Source organism: Rhinolophus sinicus, chromosome 6 (assembly GCF_057876585.1).
Source record: "Rhinolophus sinicus isolate RSI-liver-muscle chromosome 6, RSI-T2T, whole genome shotgun sequence".
In the NCBI taxonomy this organism is placed as follows: Eukaryota; Metazoa; Chordata; class Mammalia; order Chiroptera; family Rhinolophidae; genus Rhinolophus; species Rhinolophus sinicus.
In genome coordinates, this window is record NC_142506.1 from 43,417,332 (window position 1) to 43,437,505 (window position 20,174).

General features: G+C 53.0%; 1 long non-coding RNA gene across 1 annotated transcript; it reads left to right on the top strand.

Moving 5' to 3' along the window:
• The first annotated feature begins 1,212 nt into the window (after nt 1-1,212).
• Nucleotides 1,213-4,833, top strand: LOC141567845 (uncharacterized). The gene is made up of 3 exons (XR_012490733.2): nt 1,213-2,612; nt 2,852-2,941; nt 3,531-4,833. It is a non-coding gene; the product is annotated as an uncharacterized LOC141567845 (long non-coding RNA).
• The last annotated feature ends 15,341 nt before the right edge of the window (nt 4,834-20,174 follow it).

Consider the following 20,174-nt stretch of genomic DNA (forward strand, 5'->3'; position numbering starts at 1 on the left):
CATGGCAGGCCCTTAAATACTTCTCTTTGCACAGTATCTTGTGAGGTAAGGTTTAGACTGCATTTTACAGCTGGCTGGGAAAGCTGCCGCTGAAGCTGTTAACCTTCTCAAGGTCAGGGGCTGACTGCTCAAGGTCACACCATTCCTAAGTACTCACCTGGAGTCAGCCCTGCACGCTCAGACCCAGAGCCTACCTTCCACACCGGGGTGGGGAAAGGGGGCCAATAGTCACACAGTTTTTAAAGGATTTGAAATCTGTATACGTGTTTCCAGCTACCTAGGGCTCCCCAGTCCCATCCGAGGCTGGCTGCGGTTCCTCCCCTCTTCGCCTTTCAGCAGCCCTGCAGGTGTGTCAGGGAAACACAACACTGACCAACTCCAGCATTTTGGATCGACACTGAGGGACGTGGCAGGGCACTGACAGAACTGCCGGGTAAGCTCCTGGGGCACATTCGAGCATCCTCTTTCTCCATTTGAGACAGCCACACATTGGCTCTCCTGCCATCGGAGAAGTGAAACAATCCCTTAGCATAATTGCACAGTACCCATGAGAGCCCTTTAGGAATTGTGTGTGTGTGTGTCCTGTGCATTCTCCCTCCTTCCTTTCTCCTTTCTCTCCACCCCTGCTCCGTCTCTTTTCCATCCTTCTTTCCTTCCTTCCTCTCCTTAAGGAAGACACATCTTCCCTGGGGCCGCCCTACCCCATCCCTGCATACTTCTCAGGTCCCATAGTCCAGAACCAGCTCCCAGATGCTTGTGCAGTCACCTCCCAGTGCCATCATTCTCAGCCCTGGAAGTGGGCGCTGTGGCAAGGAAGAGGCAAAGACTATTTCCCACTGCATTTGCCACCGCTGAGGGAGTTCTGAAAGCAGCTGGATGGGTAGGACAGCCACGTGGTCCTCAGTGAGTGGTTCCAGGCGCCCAAGCTACTTCACGCTGGCCCTCTGATGTTGCTGGCAGAAGGTTTTCAAATGAATAAAACACACTGCATGGGATTCCAGAGACGGCTAATTAGACACAATTTTCAAAATATTTTTGTAATACGTGCTTCTTAACTCATTAAATAACAAGGCGTCCTATCTAATAGCTGCTGTAATTTCAAAGTAGTGTTGAGCACAAACAGTGTTAATGAAAAATCTGCGATAATTAATGTGAAAGGAAAATATCTGGGCTTTTTCATTGCTGACAAGTTCCTAGTTTGTTGGCTACATTCAGCTGGAGGTTCATGAAAATAAAGATGTCATTTTCTCCAAGTTTCTGGACCCTCTAAATTCTAAGGCTCTCAGCATACGTGACATCTGTGATCTCCACCTGTGATCTGGGACCATCTGTAAGTGTCAGTGGAGGTGTCTTCTTGCTGTGAGAGGCAGAGCAAAACAGAAAACTCGCAGGACCAGTCTGGGCAGATGTCTGGGGCTGAGGCTGACAGTGACCCTGGACTTGGGCTCCCACCCTGATTCTGAGACCAAGTGGGAAGCAATGCCCCTTGAGGACAGACCTGCGTGAGCCCGGCTCCCAGAGATTCATCATCACTGAATTTGCAGTTATCTTGAGAACTAACAGCTGACAGGTGCCCTGGGCAGAGGGTGGGGGTCCTGAGCCAGGAGAGGCCACAGGAAAAACCCCCACAGCGTCCAGTCTGTGATGCGTGGGCTCGGGCCTGCGGTCTTCTGATCAACTTGTCTCGGTGTTGGAGCCGCGTGGGAGGTAAAGGAGCAACCAGATCAGAGTAAAGAAATGTGAGGACTGTCTAAAATGCCTCTTGACAAGAGAGACGGAGGTGTCGTGTCTGCCTCACGCACTGGCTTGTGTGGGAAACGTCATCTCAGAGTCCCTTCGCCTGGACTCAGCTGGGACGTGAGGCTGCGTGCTGCCCACATGCCTCAGTGATTGGCACTGCCATGTGGTTGATGGGGCTGCGGGAGGGAGCTGGTCCTGAGGGCAGAGTATGTACATTAATTGACCACCAGGTCTGGGTGTCACACGGGACTGAAGTGCAGGGGTGAGGAGGCGTCAGGAGAAGGGAGGGGCGAGGGCTAGGAGGTGCTAGGCTGACCCCAGTAAATCTGGCTGTGACTTGGCAGGTCCTGGAATAAATGCCCCACCCTCCAAATCACCTCTAACCCTTAACAGCTTACAAAGTGGTTACCCTCATTTCACCATTGGGGAGGCAGGCTCCGATAAGCTAAGCCATTTGCCCAACTTACTCTCAGGGCACTGAGGAAAGCGCTGATGCTGTGACTGTCCTCTTCCTGGTAGTGGGGGACCAGAGTCAGGAGGGCCAGGTACAGAGCTGTGTGGGGGAGACAGCCATGGGGAGTGTGGGGGAGGTGCAGTGACTTGTCACTAACAGGAAAAGCTGGAATGACAGCCTGTGACGGCTGGTGGGGACAGAGTACCAGAAGGTGCAGGGGACTGCCTGTGAGTGAAGAGTGCGGCCTGGTTCCGGCCACTTTCCAGCTGTGTCACCTGAGGAGAATCATTAACCTGGTCTGTGGAATGGGCACACTGCTCACCTCACAGGACTATTGTCAAGGCAGCAGGACGTGAAAAGCACCCACCCCTCGGCCCAGGACGGCAGCTCCCAAGAGCCCCCCTGGTTTTCATTGCAGGTGAGTGTGTGGGTGGGGGAGTCACACAAAGGGAAGTGGGACTGGAACGGGGACCAAGGAGATTTCTGTTAGAGACGCTGAGTTGTCAGGGGACGTCACTGTGGGGCCGAGGGAAAGGACACGAGGCCGCGGTGTTCGGTGCAATCACACTTCCTCCCAGTGGCCTCAGGAGGGACAACGGAGGCCGGGAGGCAGGATTGTGAAGGCCAGATCCAGACAAGGAGTAATTTCGTGGCCAGGACAAGAGACACACCCGATGGCTGCATGAGTGGCAGAACCGTGCAAGAGGAGCGGCCGTGAGCTCGAAGGAAGGAGTTCCCGAGGAGCAGGTGAGGAGCTGGGGGTGGCAGTCAGAGGGGAACCTGTGGCTGCTGGCTCAGGTGAGACCTCTGGGAGGTCAGGGCTGGTGGGAAGGGTGAGGGACCAGAAAATCTCACCAGAACATTCTGAGCCAGGCGGTCGCAGGGTGCCACAGTACCCACATACCTACTGGGCACCAGCCCATTTATGTGCTCACATGTCATGCGTCCCTCACCAAGGGTCAGCAGAGTGGGGCTGAGGCCCTGCAGGAGGAAAGAAAGGGAAGGGAGGGAGGAGGGGCCCCCACCCCTGAGGGAAGCCAGCTGACACCCCGACCTGTCCTGAGTGCCCCCACCAGCGCTAAAACTCCTGACGACCAGGTGCGGGGGTGGGGGACACAGCTGCAGAATAGTGTCACTAAGCCATGTGGGTCGACCTTCGGGAAGAGGGAAGTAAGTGCGGCTTGTTGGGGGCTGACTTGTGTCCCCAAATCCATATGTTGAAGTCCTAAACCTCAGTACTTCACTGTGTGACTATTTGGAGATGGCGTCTTTACAGAGGTGAGGAAGGTAAAATGAGGTCGTTAGATGGGCCCTGACTGGGGTCCAATCTGACTAGGGTCCTCATAAGAAGAGGAGATTAGGACAGAGACACAGAGTCACACAGAGTCTGTGAGGACACGAGGAGAAGACGACCATCTGCGATCCAAGGAGAGAGGTTCAGAAGGAAACGCCTTGATACCAGGTGGCACCTTGGTCTCAGACTTCTTGGCTCCAGAAGTGTGAGACAATCAAGTTCTGTTATTCTAGCCCCTGGTCTGTGGTCCTTTGAGATGGCCGCCCCGGCTGAGGCCCTCGTGAATCCCAAAGCCAAATATATAGTGCAGCTCGGCCTCTGCCAGCCCAGCTCCAAACCAGATGTCCACGGAGCGAGCACACGCGCAAGCTTGTCCACTGGGCTGCCGTGAGCAACAGACAGGGTCTCAAGGTTCCCGTCCTCTGCCAGCTCCCAGCGTCCCATCCTCCTGTCTACACCCCTCACAAGGGGCAGCTGGTGGGCGCCGTGGGCCAGAACGGTCAGCTGCTTTCAGAAGGAGCTCATTCCATCCTCACTTCCACTTTCCAGCAGATGACGTTCAGCAACAGTCGAGCCACAGCTCGCGGTCACAGAGCTGCCCTTCGTGCCCAGTCCCCTCCCAAAACGCTTGCCCTTGGTATGACTCTTGGAATCCTCAAACCTTGCCGCACATTGCAGTTCCTCTGGGAATTAAGAAAACAAATCCATCTGTATGTCCTTTTTAGAAAAATGTCTCTTCATGTCCTCTGCCATTTTTTAATTGGGTTGTTTGTTTTTTTGGAGTTGAGTGAATTTTTTATAAATTTGTGATATTAACCCCTTATTGCATATATCATTGGCAAATATCTTTCCCATTCAGTAGGATCCCTTTTTGCTTTATTGATGGTTTCCTCTGCTGTGAAAAAACTTTTTAGATTGATAAAATCCCACATGTTTATTTTTCCTCTTACTTCCCTCGCGTGAGGGGATATATCAGTAAAAATCTTACTCCGGGTAATGTCTGTGAAGTTTCTTCCTATATTTTCTTCTAGGGATTTTATGGTTTCAGATCTTACATTTAAGTCTTTAAGTCATTTTGAATTTATTTTTGTATATGGTGTAAGGAGGTGGTCCAGCTTCATTTTTGTCAACTTGTTCTTTACTATCTTGAAGGCGTTCAAAGTTATAGCTATATGGGGGGGGAGGAAGGGAAAAAGAGAGATGAGGCTGACCACAGCCCCTTCCTTTGAGGTAATTGGATTCGGCCAGAGAAGGTGGAAAGAAGCTTTACTGTTGATTAAGTTGGAAGCTTTGATGATTATATGGGAGTGGGTATTTTTAATTAATAAATTGTGAAACAGGTTGACCTGGACTGTCTACTGTCTATCCGTGACCAAACAATCTCATTTCTGTCCAAGTGTTTCTCCTGGGGCAATGGAAGGACTGTGTCTACCATGACAGTTTAAAGGGACAGTAGGAAACAAAAATAAAATTGCTTTTATGTTTGGGGAAAGAAAAAAAATCAAAGCAGCGGAAACGAGGCCACACCAATCCAGGACAGATGGAGAAGTGTCACAGTGTGCGGAGCTCTCCAGGCACTGTGTGGCTGGGTTGTGACAACCTCCTCCCCTCCCCCCCCCACGGGACTCTGCAGCCCCAGGGGGCTTGCGAAAGCCGGTTCCTGAGCGTCAGTCACCTGAATGGCTGACTCAGGGGGCCTGGGATGGGGCCTGAAAGGATCTTTCCAACAAGCTCCCCAGCGCTGCTGCTGGTCTAGAGACCTTACTTGGAGGAGCAAGGCCCTGGATTCAGTCCTTGTTCCATAAGAGATGTGCCCACACTGTGAACTTAAAAGGTCGCCGCCCAGTTGCCCAGTGGCAACTCTGGAGCTGACTGCTACTGGCCAGCTTCCAGGGGTGCAAACTCGGGCTTTGACTGCACGATCTCACTGCTGTTTTCTCGCCGGTACATTGGGATATGACAGTAGCGAGGTCAGAGAAGCAGGGCAGTGCAACTCTCGCTGCCCTTCACGCTGACCTGCTGCAGCAGGAACCCACGTCCCTGTCTATGCCACAGGCTCTGTGTCACAGGTCTGCACATGTGGTTTCAGCCTGGAATCCGTGGGTTCAGAGGCCTCTGGGAGAAACAGCTGGTCTGAGAGATCGCAGTAGGTGAGAAAATGAATAAGGGCTGCATGACACACTCACATGGGGACAGTGGGGCTTCATAGGGGAAGAGAGGGGGCCTTGGTCTGGGCAGTTACCCAGAAAATCATGTCCTGAGCTCACGACTGAGGCTGCTGGCTCCTTCAAGAGCTTCGAGAAGGTATGTGTCACACACCTGAATGAACACTCACCTCTAGCCAGCTGTTCTTTGTCTCCTGGATCAAGGATTTGGGTAAGAAGTAAAGTGGGCTAGACTCGCCAACTTCCTGGAAGGGGAGGAAACAGAGCTGAGAGTGTGTTTAAAAAGCCTTTGAGCTCCTGGTCTTTCTGGTCTGTGCTGGCAGCTTCATCACTTCGTGTGTCAGCTCCTGAAGGAGCCTCTGGGCTCAGGGCCCTAGGAGAAGTGGGGCCCCCAAACTGTCCTTCATTATTGTAAAAAGGCCTGGCCTGTATTCTTGTGCTCTTGGGTGCAGGGAGCCTGTGGGGAAGGGCAGGAAATGGGTTCCTGGGGCCCTAGCAGACACCCCACCCCACCCCGCAATGTCTGCCCCATGCAGGGCAGCAGGGTTCCTGAGACGACCCAGGGCTTCTGCCAGGAGAGGTCTCAGGGCAGAGTTACCAGACTGATAAACATGCTTGCCTGTCAGGTCTCCTCTGGTAGTATAGTTTTGGGGAAAGACATGCTCAGGCCAGCAGCTTGAGTCTCACATGCCTGACCGCGTTTCATTAATCTCTCCCTCCCCCTCCCTCTTTTTGTCTCTCTCTCTCCCTCCCCTCCCTCTCTCTCCTCCCCCTCCCCTTTTTCCTCCCTCTCTTCCTCCCCCTCCTCGCTCTCTCCTCTCCCCCCCACCTCTCTCCCTCTGTCTCTCCTCTTTCTCTCTACCCCCTCCTCCTTTTGTCTCTCTCTCTCTCTCCACCCTCTGTGTGTGTGTGTGTGTGTGTGTGTGTGTGTGTATATATATATATATCTCCTCTCTCTGTGTGTGTATGTATATACATATATATATATATATATATATATACACACACACACACACATATATATATTCCCTGCTGTGTGTATACATATATATATGTCCCCTCTCTCTCTCTGTATATATATGTATAAATCCCCTCTCTCTCTGTGTGTTTCTCTGTCTCTGTCAGCCCCCCTTTCCCTCTGTCTCCTCTCCTCTCTCAATCCTCTCTCCCTCCTTTCTCTCTCCCCCTTCCTTCTCTCTCTCAATAATAACTCAAACTTTTCCTCCCAAACACAGTTCTTTCACTGCTATGTCCTTTTATTACAGCCAAGTTAGCCCAAGAGGCAGAAAATCCAAGTCGTGAGGTACCTTTCCACATGTGAAAGCTCCGTGTGAAACAGGAGGGTCTCTGACATGTCTGTGCGTCATGCCCTTGAAACAAGGACAGGATGGACACAACCTGCATTTCAGTGACCAGAGTCCAAAGCCAGCTTTTACATGGAGAGGCTTCTTGGGTGATGGAACTGCACAATTGCAAAGCCCCCCTCTGCCCCCCGCCCATCACCAACTATGGCCACTTGTCAACCTGAGATGTTAATAAGATCAGTTGTCCCTTGGATAGAAGTGTCTTCTTAACTCACCAACGAGTAACTAGCTCAGAGCGGCCCTGATAACCAGATGGTGACCTCACACACAGTGAAAGTGGGCAGAGACTTGCCAGAGAGCCAGGCCCACCAATGGTCTGAAGATGGGGCAGCAGTGGTCCCGAGAGCTGATTGCTGTCTCCTGAAACCATGTCATGCTGTCCCTGGAAGAGCCGCACTTCCAGTAAGCTCATAAACACTTTATCCTAAGACAGTTTGTAGTGAGGCATTTTCCTGTTAGGAAAACATATGGCTTCTCACTGCACACAAGGTTAAACCAAATGTCACACCAGTATCTAGACTACCGGACTCTGAGGACACAGGTGGGCCCATAAACAGGGGCACCCAGAAGGCAGGAGCAATGGGCAGCGTGAAGGCAGCTGGAGAGAAATCCAGAGACAAGCTAAGCAGGATGTGTGCTGGGAAAAACGGCAGGAAAAGTGGCATAGCCACAGCCCGCGTCCTCCTCAGGGACTCCAGCCCTGGTAATGTCCTCAGCCTGAGGACGTCCTGGTCCCTGTGGCAGCTGAACAGAAGGGGATAGGCCTGTGATTCACACTGAGGTCCCACTACTTCCAGGAGCTTTCACACTTTGAGGCCACCTGGCAGTGGCAGGGACAAAGCTTGTTTTTCAGGGCACGTGCATGTGCCCATCCGGTCTTTCCAAAGCCCCTCTGAGGGAAGCCCAGCAGGAGCAGGTAGGCAGGTTCAGGTAGGAATCTGTGGCATCTGCTCAGATTGTTGGGGGCAGGATGAGAGCTGGGAGCCGGCTCAGCTGTCACTGGCCTGTGTCACAGTTTGCTGTGAGCAAATGGGTAACTGCTTCACTTCAGGAAAGGCTGGCGCTCTCTTATGCCCGGTCCTGCTCCTCAGCACTCATGGGGAGTCCTGGCATGGTTGGAGTGGCCACCCTTGCTGAGGTCCTCGCAAGGAGGGAACAAGACCCTGTGGACAGCTACCCCTTTTGGAATGAGAATGCCTATCACCGTTACTCCATGCCTGTCCCACCACTTTCATTTTAGGAATAAACTTATTTTCTAGTTTTGCAGCTCCAGAGATGAAGACTTTCCCCCAACATGGATCATATGAGAGTCTGATCCAATTTCGATGATGTGATTCGGGATCGAGCACATGAGATCCATATGACAGACGTAAGGGGCTGAGCGTTTCGCGATGTTGGGTTGAGGTGAACATATTTTGCGTGTGGAATGGACGTGCACCTTTGGGGGCCAGATGGGCTGTGGTAGGTTGGATAATGCACCCAAAGCCATTAGATCCTAATTCCTGGAGCCTGGAAACGTTGCCTTATGAGGAAAAAGAGTCTGTGCAGTTGTGATTCATTTAAGGATCCGGATATGGAGAGATGATCGTAGATTCTCCTAGAGACCCTGCATCCAACCAGTGTCCTTACACGAGGCAGAGGGAGATTGGACCCTCACAGAAGAGAAGGCCACATGAAGACAGAGGCCTCGGAGTGTTGTGGTCATGAGCCAAGAACCATCACCAGAAGTTAAAAGAGGTAAGGGGCAGACTGTCCCCAGAGCACCTGGAGGGAGTGTGGCCCTGCCAACACCTTGACTTCAGACTTCTGGCTGCCAGAATTGTGAGTGAATAAATTTCTGTTATTTTACGCCACCACTATTTGGGTAATTTGTTACAGAAACCCTAGGAGATGAATGCAATACTTTACAAAGCGTTTTTGTAGACTTTATCCCATGTGATAATATACCATGTTTCACTGAAAAGAAGACCTAGCTGGACCACCAGCTCTAATGTGTCTTTTGGAGCAAAAATTAATATAAGACCCGGTCTAATTTTACTATAAGAACCGGGAATAATTTATAATATAATGTAATATAATACAATATAATAATATAAGAAGACCGGGTCTTATATATTTTTGCTCCAAAAGATGCATTAGAGCTGATGGGTCGGTTAGGTCTTATTTTCAGGGAAACACGGCAGGTAAGTGCTGAGTAGAGTCTGGCACCTGGAAAGTAACCAGCTATTGGTTGTTATCACTAAACCCTTATAGTTACCCTTTGAAGTAGGTCATCTTGTTTCTATAAAAGATGAAGAGCCCGAGGTTCAGGGGGGACCCTTGATTTCCTCGAGGCCATGGAGAGTGACAGAGCCTGGATTGACCACACTTCTTACCACACAGGAACACGAGAGCCTCTTCGTCTTGCAGATGTGTAGCCATCCCTGTGATGCCCAGGTCCTACCTCCACTGCCTGTAAGTGCAGTCAGCTTGAGGGAAATGAGATGTGAGAGGCGGGATAAGCGCTGAGAGTGCTGGCCTTTCCCACAGCGGCCCGGGACCAGGAGGCAAGTCTGCCTCCCACGCCCTCCCCAGCAGCTTCCACGTCTCTACAGTGGGCGTGAGGCTTGTCCCAGCAGATGGCATTCAAGATCAGGGCTCTTCTGGCTCTTGTTGTGTTACCATTCTTCTTCGTTTAGGGGACAGATAAACTCAGGTGGGCTGAGTCCAAGGACGTCACCTGAGACAATGCCCATGACGGTGCAGGTCTACCATTTGCATGGTTCTTAGAAATCCTTTTGTTTGCTGTCCGCACAGCATGAAGGAACTAGAGCTTATTTCCTTGAGTTGGAAACAGAGAAGGCAGTGCCTCAGGCTGACTGTCCTCGTGCATCTGGACAAAGCCCGATGCTCACGCGTGACCCGTCCCCGGGTTCTCACTAAAGCCTGCTTGCCTCGCACCATGTCAACACTGTGTTTCCTGAGAAAACCCTGAATTCCCAGGTGCCCTCCTGGCACAGAAATCCCCTCAGACCTCACAGTTCTGGAGGCCAGGGGTCTGACATGGTCCCATGGGCCGAAATCCAGGCGTCTGCAGGGCTGGTTCCTTCCTGGGGTTGCTGGGGGTGGCGCCCATTCCCATGGCTTTCCCAGCTCCTAGAGCACGTCCACATTTCTTGGCTGATGGCTGCTTCTATCTTCGATCTCTTGCCCTTCTTCTGAAGTCACGTCCTCCTCTCTGAACCGGAGTCAAGGTCTCACTCATAAAGACGCATGCGATCACACTGGCCCCCCAGACAGTCCAGGACAAGCTCTCCATGTCAAGGTCAGCTGCCAAGTGGCCTTAACCTCGTCTGCTGCTTTCATTCCTGTGTTCTATGGAAGACGGCATGCTCCCAGGGTCCAGGGACCAGCAGGGGGATGTCTTGGGGATCAATAGCCCCCCCCCCCCGCTGCCCTTCCATTAAGGCACCACGTCTTCATAGGTTATTACTGAGGTGAAGCGTCTCCTGGGACGGCTGACTCATTAGCCACTGACACCTGCTAGCCCCTCGGTCATGAGAGGGGTTCTGGTGACAGCTTGATGAGAAACTGTGATCCTAGACGGGTCCATAGGAGGCCGACCATCAGAAAGGGGGTACTTCTGTGGTGCTAAAGGTGGATGCAAGTTTAGGAAGAGACATGATCAACCTCTGGGGTTCCTGTTGAGGGTGAGTTCTAGCGGCCCTGTTGTGTGTTCCCCATGTGTTCCTCCGGGCCTGACCCTGAACTTGAGAGCTGCTGTCCAGCGTCTCGGCCTGGTGGGCCACCCTGTCATCTTCCGGGCTGCTTTAATGTTGAGTCAAGTGGCCCAGTCAGGCCTCCTGGGGACTGTGTCACTGACAGGTCCCGGAATGAGCCAGCTGTGAGCTCTGCAGTCCTGGGTGAGCAAGACAGACCAGCCCTGGCATCGGTGTTGGAATGAGGACCCTGCATGGGGTACAGTGAAGGCACAAGCCCCCTCCATGCCACACAGACTCTGACTGAGAATGGGGTGTGCCCAGCCGGCCAGTGCCCAGGGCGCCCTCCTCCACACCCACAGCGTGCTGGGACGGCCAGCAGCCTGGTGGCTTCCTTCCAGAGCCTTCCCCAGAGCCCTAGGGTGCTGCTTTAAGGCCTCCACAAGGCTCGCCCAGCGTCCCCTTGTTTACGGAAGCTGCTTATGGTGAAATCAGTTTCCCAAATTAGCTAAAGTCCACCTGAAGCCACACCTTAGTGAGGCAGTGACAACCGAGGGTGTGGCTGTGGTCAGGCTACCTGATCACACCCTGGCTTTATCACGTACTCTGTGTGACTGACCACGTCACATGATCCCTTGTGCTCCCCTTTCTTCTAATGTAGAGAAGTGTGCAGTGCTTAGTAAGTGGCATTAGAACAATGTCAGCTGTTGCTCTCTTACACTTCTCTATGACCCTTGGAGCACCCAGAGCAAGGCCCCTGCTGCCTCCAATCAGTAATTACGAATGGGCTCCAAACGAGCCCTGCGTGAAAGCACATTGTTTTGGTCGGCAACCCGCCGCCCTGCGGGACTCGCATGCCCTGCGTCTTCCGCTTTCCTCTCTGTCACTGTCACTTGCCATGCTCCCTGCAGTCACTCTGCTCCCCGCCCCTCTGCTGAGTGACCTGCCCCAAGATGGTAAGTACCTACCTCCTTCTCACCATCAGAGAATGCTCAGCTCACAGCGCCCCCAGGGACACCCTCCATGACGGCTCAGAAGTCTGTCCCCTTATCACTTGCACTTTCATAACATTCTGAAGCATGTGTGTATTCTTTGTACGTCTCTTCACCAGGACAAAAGTCCCCTCAGAACAGGGACATGATGGCCTATTTACTGTCCCACCTGATGCCCGGAAGAACCAGCTCCACAGAAGGAGCGTAAATAGTGCAGAAGGCAGAGCCGGTGTCTCTCTCTACAAAGATGTGGGTCCCATTGATACCGTGACAGCAACTGTAGAACAACCCCATTCACTGTGGACTCCTGTCACTCGGAGCAAATGGGGCACAGTGGCTCCTGTGGTCAGGGAGAAAGTCTGCTTGTTCCCGCCGCCCACCACCCAGCTCCCGGCCTCAGCAAGGTCAGCCTGCTGTCCTGCTTCCCGCTGCACAACATCTGCCTGAGCACAGCTGTGTCCCCATGCAGACACACCCTACTCATCGGCTCTCAGAGTCTTGCCATTGCTCAAGGCAGGGGAGCTCAACTGTTCACAGATTACACATCCTTGTAAATCTGATAAACTATGGAGCTTTCCAGAAAAACAAAACCACACATACACACACAAAACTGTTTTCCTTCACAGTCAGAGCCCCTTCCTGCCCCACAGGTGCAAACCACACAAAACCTTTCCTGCTTACGAGGCCCCTCACCACCGTGTCTCCATTTACCTGTTCTATCCCTTTTCTAGTCACCACCCCCTCCTCCTTGGCTCATCCCCTCCAGTGCACGCACTTCTCCCGGGAGCTCATCTTCTTGAAGCCCCATCTTCTCTCCATCACCCCCTCTCCCCAGAATACCCTTTGAGGTTTCCTAGGGCACAGCTGTCCTGAGTGTGCAGGCTCCCTCCTGCTAGGCTGTTCCTGTGGGGAGGGCGGGGTCTGGGTCGTTCTGACGTTGGCAAGCTGACTTTTGGGAAACAGTTAAAACCCATTTTCTTATACAAGGCTCTTCTCTGAAAGACTGAGTAAGTCAAAATGAATGGTGGCAATTAACTAATTCACATTAAACAGTTACTGGAAGGCAGATTCTCTCTTACCCTTGAGCAAATGGGGGGACTCCTACCTAAATAAGAGGCTTCAAGAACACAAACACGGCCCTGCTTTTGTGTGAGGAAGCAAGGACGTACAGGGGCTTTCAGAACACGTCAGACCCACAGCTGCCCGCTGCTGGGGGTCCTTCAGCCTGATATCGGCTATGATTGTCCCTCAGGCCAGCTGTCTGCAGAAGAAGAAAAAGAATGTGTTCATCCTACCGCACTTCTGTTAAGTGAGCCAATGCTCAGATAACGGATGAGCCCTGAGCAGTCTGATGTCTGTGCTGCAGGCTCGGCAGGATTAACCGGGACCATTCCGGAAAGACTGCTGCTTACCGGCCAACCAAAGACATCCAGAAATGCGGACACACAGCCCGCCATGCAAAGCCCTGTGTCTATCGGCCCTGTGGCCTGTTCAAGGACCCGCCACCCTGCAGTCACCTGCGCGTCACCTAGTTGACTGAGCCAACCCAATGGGGACAGAAGTGCCTGGCTGCCAGGTGACCAGTTTTGTTTTGTTTTTTCAAAATCTTTCATAATTTTTAAAAATTGTATTGCATTGTGGCAAGAGCACTTAACCCGAGACTTGCCCTTTTAAGTGACACACTTCTAAGTGACAACACTTGCCGACCAGTAATGCCAAGCAGAGGGCGCTAGAGGATCTTCATCTTGCACCTGCTCCAGCCCTGGCAGCCGCCATGCCCCTCGGTGACTCTATGGATTTGACTATTTCGTGTCCCTCGTGTACGTAATTCCTGCAATATTTGTGTGTCTTCCTGTGACTAGCTTATTTCATTCAGTGGAATGTCCGTCCATATTGCCACATACAGTGGAATGTCCTTTTTTAAAGGCTGCATCATATTCCATTCTACGTATGTTGCACATTTCCTTTGCCTGTTCATCTGTTGGTGGACATTTCAGTTGTTGGCGCTCTCACTGTTGTGACCAGGTGAGTGAGAGCTGATACTGCTCCAGGTTCCTGGTTTTAATTCTTGCTGGAGCTCATGAAGTCCTACTTTATGTTTTTCCAAAGAAGACATGCACGTAGCCAACACCAGGTAGATGAGAAAATGCTACCATCACTAATCTTCAGGGAAATGCAAATCAAACCACAAGGAGATGTCAGTGTCACCTCCACCTGTCAGGATGGATCTTATCAAAAAACAAGGGGCGCGCGTTAGCAGACGTGGAGAAATGGGACCCCTCGTGCCCTGTGGGGGGTGCACAGAGTTGTAGTACTGGTCGGGGGCAGCCTGGAACTTACTCGGGCTCTTCTCTTGACTGCCTGTTGGTGGTCGGCACAATCACAACAGCAGCTACAGCCCTGCGGTTCCCTGGGAAGCAATTGTCTCTTAAAACCACGTGGACACCCAGAGTCAGCCACGGTCCCTATGGGGCCTCTCCATCTCCACAATAGCCCACATTTTGAGCATCTACTCTTGTGCTGAGAGATTTGCATTCATTAGTGGCTCCTTGAATAGTGAGTATCCCTTATTAGCAAAAGGAATGGTGGGCACTCCACCAATAGGGATAGCTGGTAAAACATACAGACTTCAGAAGAAAGTAATATCTCATGTCTTGGGGTTTAAGTGGTGTTACTTTCACCCCTGCAGGGCTGGAGGTGGGAGCTGGGGAGAAAGGGAGGAAAGGAGGATGGGTAGGTGCAGGACTGCCTCCACTCTGTCCTGCCCCACCTAAGCTCTAGGCAGGGAGCACTGCTCACGAGCCAGCCGTCCCTCTCTGTCACCCCCTCCCTCCCACATCCCTCTGACCTGTCATCCCTTTGTTCCCCCCACACCCATCCCACTTCAGGCTAGACCCTGTGTCCTTCACCTCCATTGGGCTCTGCAGCTGCTTCAGGCGGAGTGGGTGGCTTGGCAGAAAAAGGGAACATGGAAGAGGGCCCCCAGGACCTCGTCTTTTAGGGGGTCTAACTACTCACACTAGAGAGACGGGCCTCTTCCTAGAATGTCCTGCATGTCCGTGTCCCTTGTTCAAGAAGCTTCGTTCCCAGTGGGGTGCTGTTCGCCAGGCCCCAGGAGAGGGCCAGGGTGACTGGGCCCTGTCTTCCCACACCAACAACTCTTCCAATTGATAGTGTGTCCACTGTACAGATGGGAATGGTGAAGCCCACACAGGCTGACAGCTGGCTGAGTGAACAGCTGTCAGGCACCGACCCACAGCTATTTGTTCCCACAGCTCAGCACTTTCAGGAGCACCTGTGCCCCAGGTCATGTGACACGTATCTTTTTTTGGCTTATCCCGGGAAAATCATATCTAGTCACAACAGGTCTTCCTGCCACCACACAAACCATGTGTGGGACTGTTCTGAGACTTCTCAGCTAAAGAGCCATGATTGCTTGTGGGCCTACAGTCAAGATGGGGGGTTGTGGCTGGGCCTCCTGGTGGCTCGGACCAGCTCAGCCCTTCTCCACCACAGGGCACATGGACCGCCAACAGGTAATGGGGGCAGGGGACTCATGAAAACTCCTGAGGTTTTTCCTGCACAGACCGCTCTCCCAGACTGGACCTTTGATTCGTCCGACCCACAAGGCACCAGAGACTGAGGATGAAATCTCAGGAAGAAACAGGACATCCAACATGGGTTCCAGACGGATTTCTGGTGCCTGTCATCTCAGCCAAAAGGCAGCCTGTCTATCTATCACCTATCTGTCACCTATTATCTATCTGTCTATCTATTATTTATGCAATCATAGAAAGCTTAATTGGGGAATTAATGTCTCATTTTTTAGTCTTTCCTTAGCTAATGAGGTGACATGGAACAGAGTGGGGCATCTGCAAACTCATGCCTGCAGGATGGTGAGGGCGAGGCTCTGGGCTGGGGGCCTGCAGAGCCCTCCCCTGAGAAGCACGACCTCCCACCCGAGTACGAGAGTCTGGATGACAGAGAGTCAGTAGCCTGGGACCCTGCTGACCCAGGATGCACTGAGTTGTCACTCAGCCAGCTGAGCCCCACGTGCTGGGCGTTCACATGCCTGTTGTCATCACCGTGACCATGACCGTGGGAAGGGAGCCCCAGGTCCAGAGAGGCTGCTGCTGTGTGCTGGGCGGAGAGGCCGACACCAGAAGTCACCACGGTATGGTCTCTAAGCGCTCTGGTGCCAAGCCGTCCTGTCTGAGAAACATCCGGGCGCGCGCAGCAAAGTAGGCCCCAGTAGGGCTTCCAGCAGCCCTTCCTGCTCTGCCCTAGGCCTGCTCTGAGGTTCGGTCCTCTCAGGCCCTGTCGCTGCGGTTTCCCTCATGGCCGCGCTGCCCAGGGTATCTTCAGTCCCCAACCTCATCCAAGCCTGCCGGACAGGGGAGAGCTGTCTGGCTCCATGATTCGGGGGTCGGTATTGGAGTTTGCCCTGTCCCTCCCGTTACGTGGATGCTGGGCTTTCCCAGCTCTGAGCACTGAGCGGGGGTGTGTGGGCCTGGCATGGAGCCATGTCCCTCCAGGGAGGACCTAAGATGTTTGTGGGGACAGAGTCCCAGAGAGAAGTTTCCAGACTCTCGGCCTCACGTGGAAAGGTGCTGGCTCAGGTAGTAGATGGCCATCAGCTGTTACCGGTTAGCTTTTAGCCACTGATATAACTTCCGTGGCAGAGAAGTGGGTGGCGGGTTGCGGATCGTGTGGCTCCTGCTTCCTGTGTCTCCAACCCAGTTGCCAGCGAGGCTAGAGTGGTATGACTCCCCTATCTATGGCTCTGTGGGTGTTCCTTTTTGGCCTCACCATGTCCTGCGTTCTGGTGCGGGGAGCAGGACCAGAGACCCCGCATGACAATGTTCCAGGCTGCTCCTCCCACAAGGTGCCGGGTGCCATGCCACCCAGCTGCAGGAACATGCAGGGGACATCCAGTGAACCCTTCACATCTCTTGGGAACCTGCTTCACCTGCTCAGGGACGTGTGGACCCCACCCCAGCAAGCCCACAGCACCTTGACCCTGGGGCAAAGAAGCCAGCCCCTAGTTCAGTCTTATCCTCCTTGGTCCCAGGAGGTGTCTGAGCCTGGAGCTGAACCCACCAGCTCTGCGGGGTCAGGGGACCCTGGCCTTTCGGGACTGAAGCCAAAATGGAGGCAGAAAGAGTCCCATTCTTACACACTTCAAAGTCCCACTTGGAGGTCAAGGCCTGCCCGGCTCTCCCAGGCAGTGACCGAGGAGGACCCTGGGGAGTGGGTACAGTTCTGGAAGCTGAGGCCCTCCAGAGTCGGGTCCACCAAGACCCTGGCGGCACTCTGTCCACTGTGGTGCCAGAGCCCGGCCTCCCTTCTCTTTCCTGCCCCTCCCTGAGCTGGCGCTGCTCACAACCTCTGCAGGCCTCCCCCTCTCCTCCTGGTTCTGGGGGAAGGCCTCTGTGGAAGGCTCCTTGTGCTCTAACATCCGGGGGTTTGCCTGCTGGGGACATTGGCAGGAGATGGGGGAGAAGAAAGATCAGGCTATTTAGTGCCTGACTCCCCCTGCAGGGTGTGCTCAAGACTGTCCCACCCCTTCCTCCACCTCTGCTCTCCTTCCCCCTGCCTTCTCTCTCCTTCCTTTTCTCTCTCCCCTTCCCCTGTCTTTTCTCCACGTCCAATAACGACTTCTCCTTGTCCCTCAGGCCTGGTGACCCTCCTGCCCTCTGCTCTAACATTCTCAGGGGACCCAGAAGGAGCCATCATCGTCCTACTGGGCCAGCCTACTCTCCTCTCCCCATCTGTCCATCCCCATGGCCCCCACTCTCCCTCAAGGGCCCCAGAGTCTGCTGTTCCAGACCAGCTGGGTCTCCAACCTTGGCCTGGGGTGGGACCAGCATCCCCACATGACCCCAGCCAGCAAGGCTGAGGACTGGCCTGTCGTGGTCCCTGGAGCTGCGGGGCCGTGTCCTCAGAACTTGCTCTCGTCTGACCATTGCATCCTGACGTGCCCGACGCCCGCGCACGCCCAAGTCCAGCCTCCCGTTTCCCCTAATACTTGGTGTCTTTAAAACACTGCACAGCCACTTTTTTGTTTTACAGTGTATACTGCCCCCTCCAGGAGGGCAGGGATCTGGTCTTGTCAACTGTCCCTGGAAGTGCCTGGCACTTAATAAGCAGGTGGGTCAGTATTTGCTGGGTGATGACCGCCAAGCTCCACAGCAGGTTCCTTCCCCCCCCCCCCCCCGCCCCGTTATGCTTTTGTGGTCCTTGATGACTTGCTTATTGTCCTCTCTCCCGGCTCTGTGTCAATAGAGACCTTGTCTGTCGTATTTACTGCTGTGACCTCAGTGCCTAGAACGCACCTGTTGAAGGGACACTCTGTATTTGTATATCCGAGGCTCATAAGATGTACTCTGCTGCCTTCTGCTGGGAAGACATGGGAAAGGCTTCATCTCAAAGGAGGTGGACAGTTGGGGAAGGCCTGCAACAGACCAAAAATTGGGTTTGGAAGATGACTGATCTCTTTCCCCCCAGCACTGTTGAAATCAGACAATGCTGTGTTCACCGTCCCACTCTTCCCAGCCCTTCTGCCATCTATGGCAGGGCAATAATCCTTTGGGATTTTTAAGTATTCTATCCTGTTATCTACATGAATACACTCACCCTTGTAGGCGTGAGTCTCCATTTTGAGGTTGATTATTCCCTCCTGGTGTCTGGACTTTCACCTTGTTGGGTGGTGAGTGCGAATAAAGCCCCACTGCTGCCACCAGGCTTCATGCAGGCTGTCCAAGGTCAGATGCTGCTGAGGGCTGGGCAGCCGGGCGAGAGGGCAGGGTGTCGGCCACTGCCCCAGCCCAGGTGCCCTTGACCTCTTCAGGAGCCGGGCTCCTCCCTGCTGTTGGTCACCTCTCCTTGCAGCAGAACTTGTAGCACAGATAGGCTTCATGTTCTCTTATCCGCAGTGTCAGTGAGGTTAACTGGGCAGAATCGCTGGGCTTGAGCCCAGAGGCCTGGCTCTCCCAGGGCCAAAGGTCAGCCTGTCGGCGGAAGATGAGCCAGTGTCACACAGGCTTGCCCAAGAAACAGGCCCATTTTCTGTGAGGTAACCTCCACACCTGACCTCTCTCTGGCCTGTATAGGTCTCCCGTAACAATTTCTTTCAAAATATTCTGCCCCAGCGACAGAACATGGTTTGGCTCACGTGTCCTCCTTGGTGGCTGAGAAAATATGGTCACTGCTCTTTATAGTTTACATTGTGTTATCACTCTGGGTGCGTGAGGTGTTTGTGCCTTTCCCACTGCTTGGTCCATAACGGCAAAGCCTGTCCTTGCTCACGTCCCCGGTGTCATGGGTTACAAGAGCTCAGAAAGTTGCTGTAATGAATGATTTTCAGTGCACTTTCCATCTGCTGTCCTCTCTCAAACCAGGAGGTTGCCGTTTGGTTTCCTGTGAGCCCCAGAGAGGTCCACAGGGCCAGGAGACATGATGAAAGTTTAGTAAATGTGGAGTGGAAGGCGGGGCCCCCGGGCCAGTAAGTGAGAGCCCGTCATCCACTCCCGCCTGTGAGGGGTCTTTGGTGCCCTCCTTATTGAAGTCTTACCTGTTTTGGGGGTGTCTTTGCCCTCAGATGCCTTTGGTACAAAGGATCACATCCCCGTTCCTAATACTGTTGAGAGAAGGGTCCCTGTGGCCTGTGGGGCAATGAGTACCTGGCCCAGGTAGCAGGAAGGAAGGACCCAGGTAACCGGAAAGACCGGAACGGGCCCTCTGCATTCAGAGAGGAAAGTGGCCACTGACTGTTTGGCTCACCAAGGGGGAGTCCAGGGGTTGGGAGGGGCAGAGAGGGAGGAAAGGAAGAAAGATGAGGGGAGGTGTTGCAGAGAGAGGAGGCACAGGCAGAGGACACAGGAAGGAAAACAAGAGGGAAGAGAGATCTGATGATGGTGGAGGGGCGTCACTGACTCTGGAACATGACCCCATCGGGGTCACAGAACATAAGGAAGTCAAGGTAAGTTCCGTGCTTACTAAAGGGCTTGCAGAGCGAAGATTAAAACCATTAAAGCTTTCAAAGGGTGTTTGAAAATTATTTTTGGCTCACAGAAGAACTTAAAACACCGCTAGAATGTGCTATAAAAATATTTTAAGTTGAAAAGCGCATGCATCTTAAAATCTTTTTATTCTCCTGTAATAAAGTGTAAAAAGAACCCTGGAAAGTGGGATCTAATGTCTCATTATACATAAAGATTTTCTGTGTTAATGTGAACCATTCCCATTTTATGGCCTTTCAGGTTATGACCAAAAGCCAAAGGCATGTCCCCTTTGTTTTCTTAAGGCCCCAGGTACACCAGCTCCCACTCACTGGCACATCCCCTCCATCTCTCTTTGCTCACAAGGACATACCTTTTGTTTCGGGTTTTAATTCCAGAACCTTCTGAGGAGGGGGAGGAGGTGACTGAGCAGTGGTGCTGGCAGCAGGGAGGGAGCTGCAGGCTGC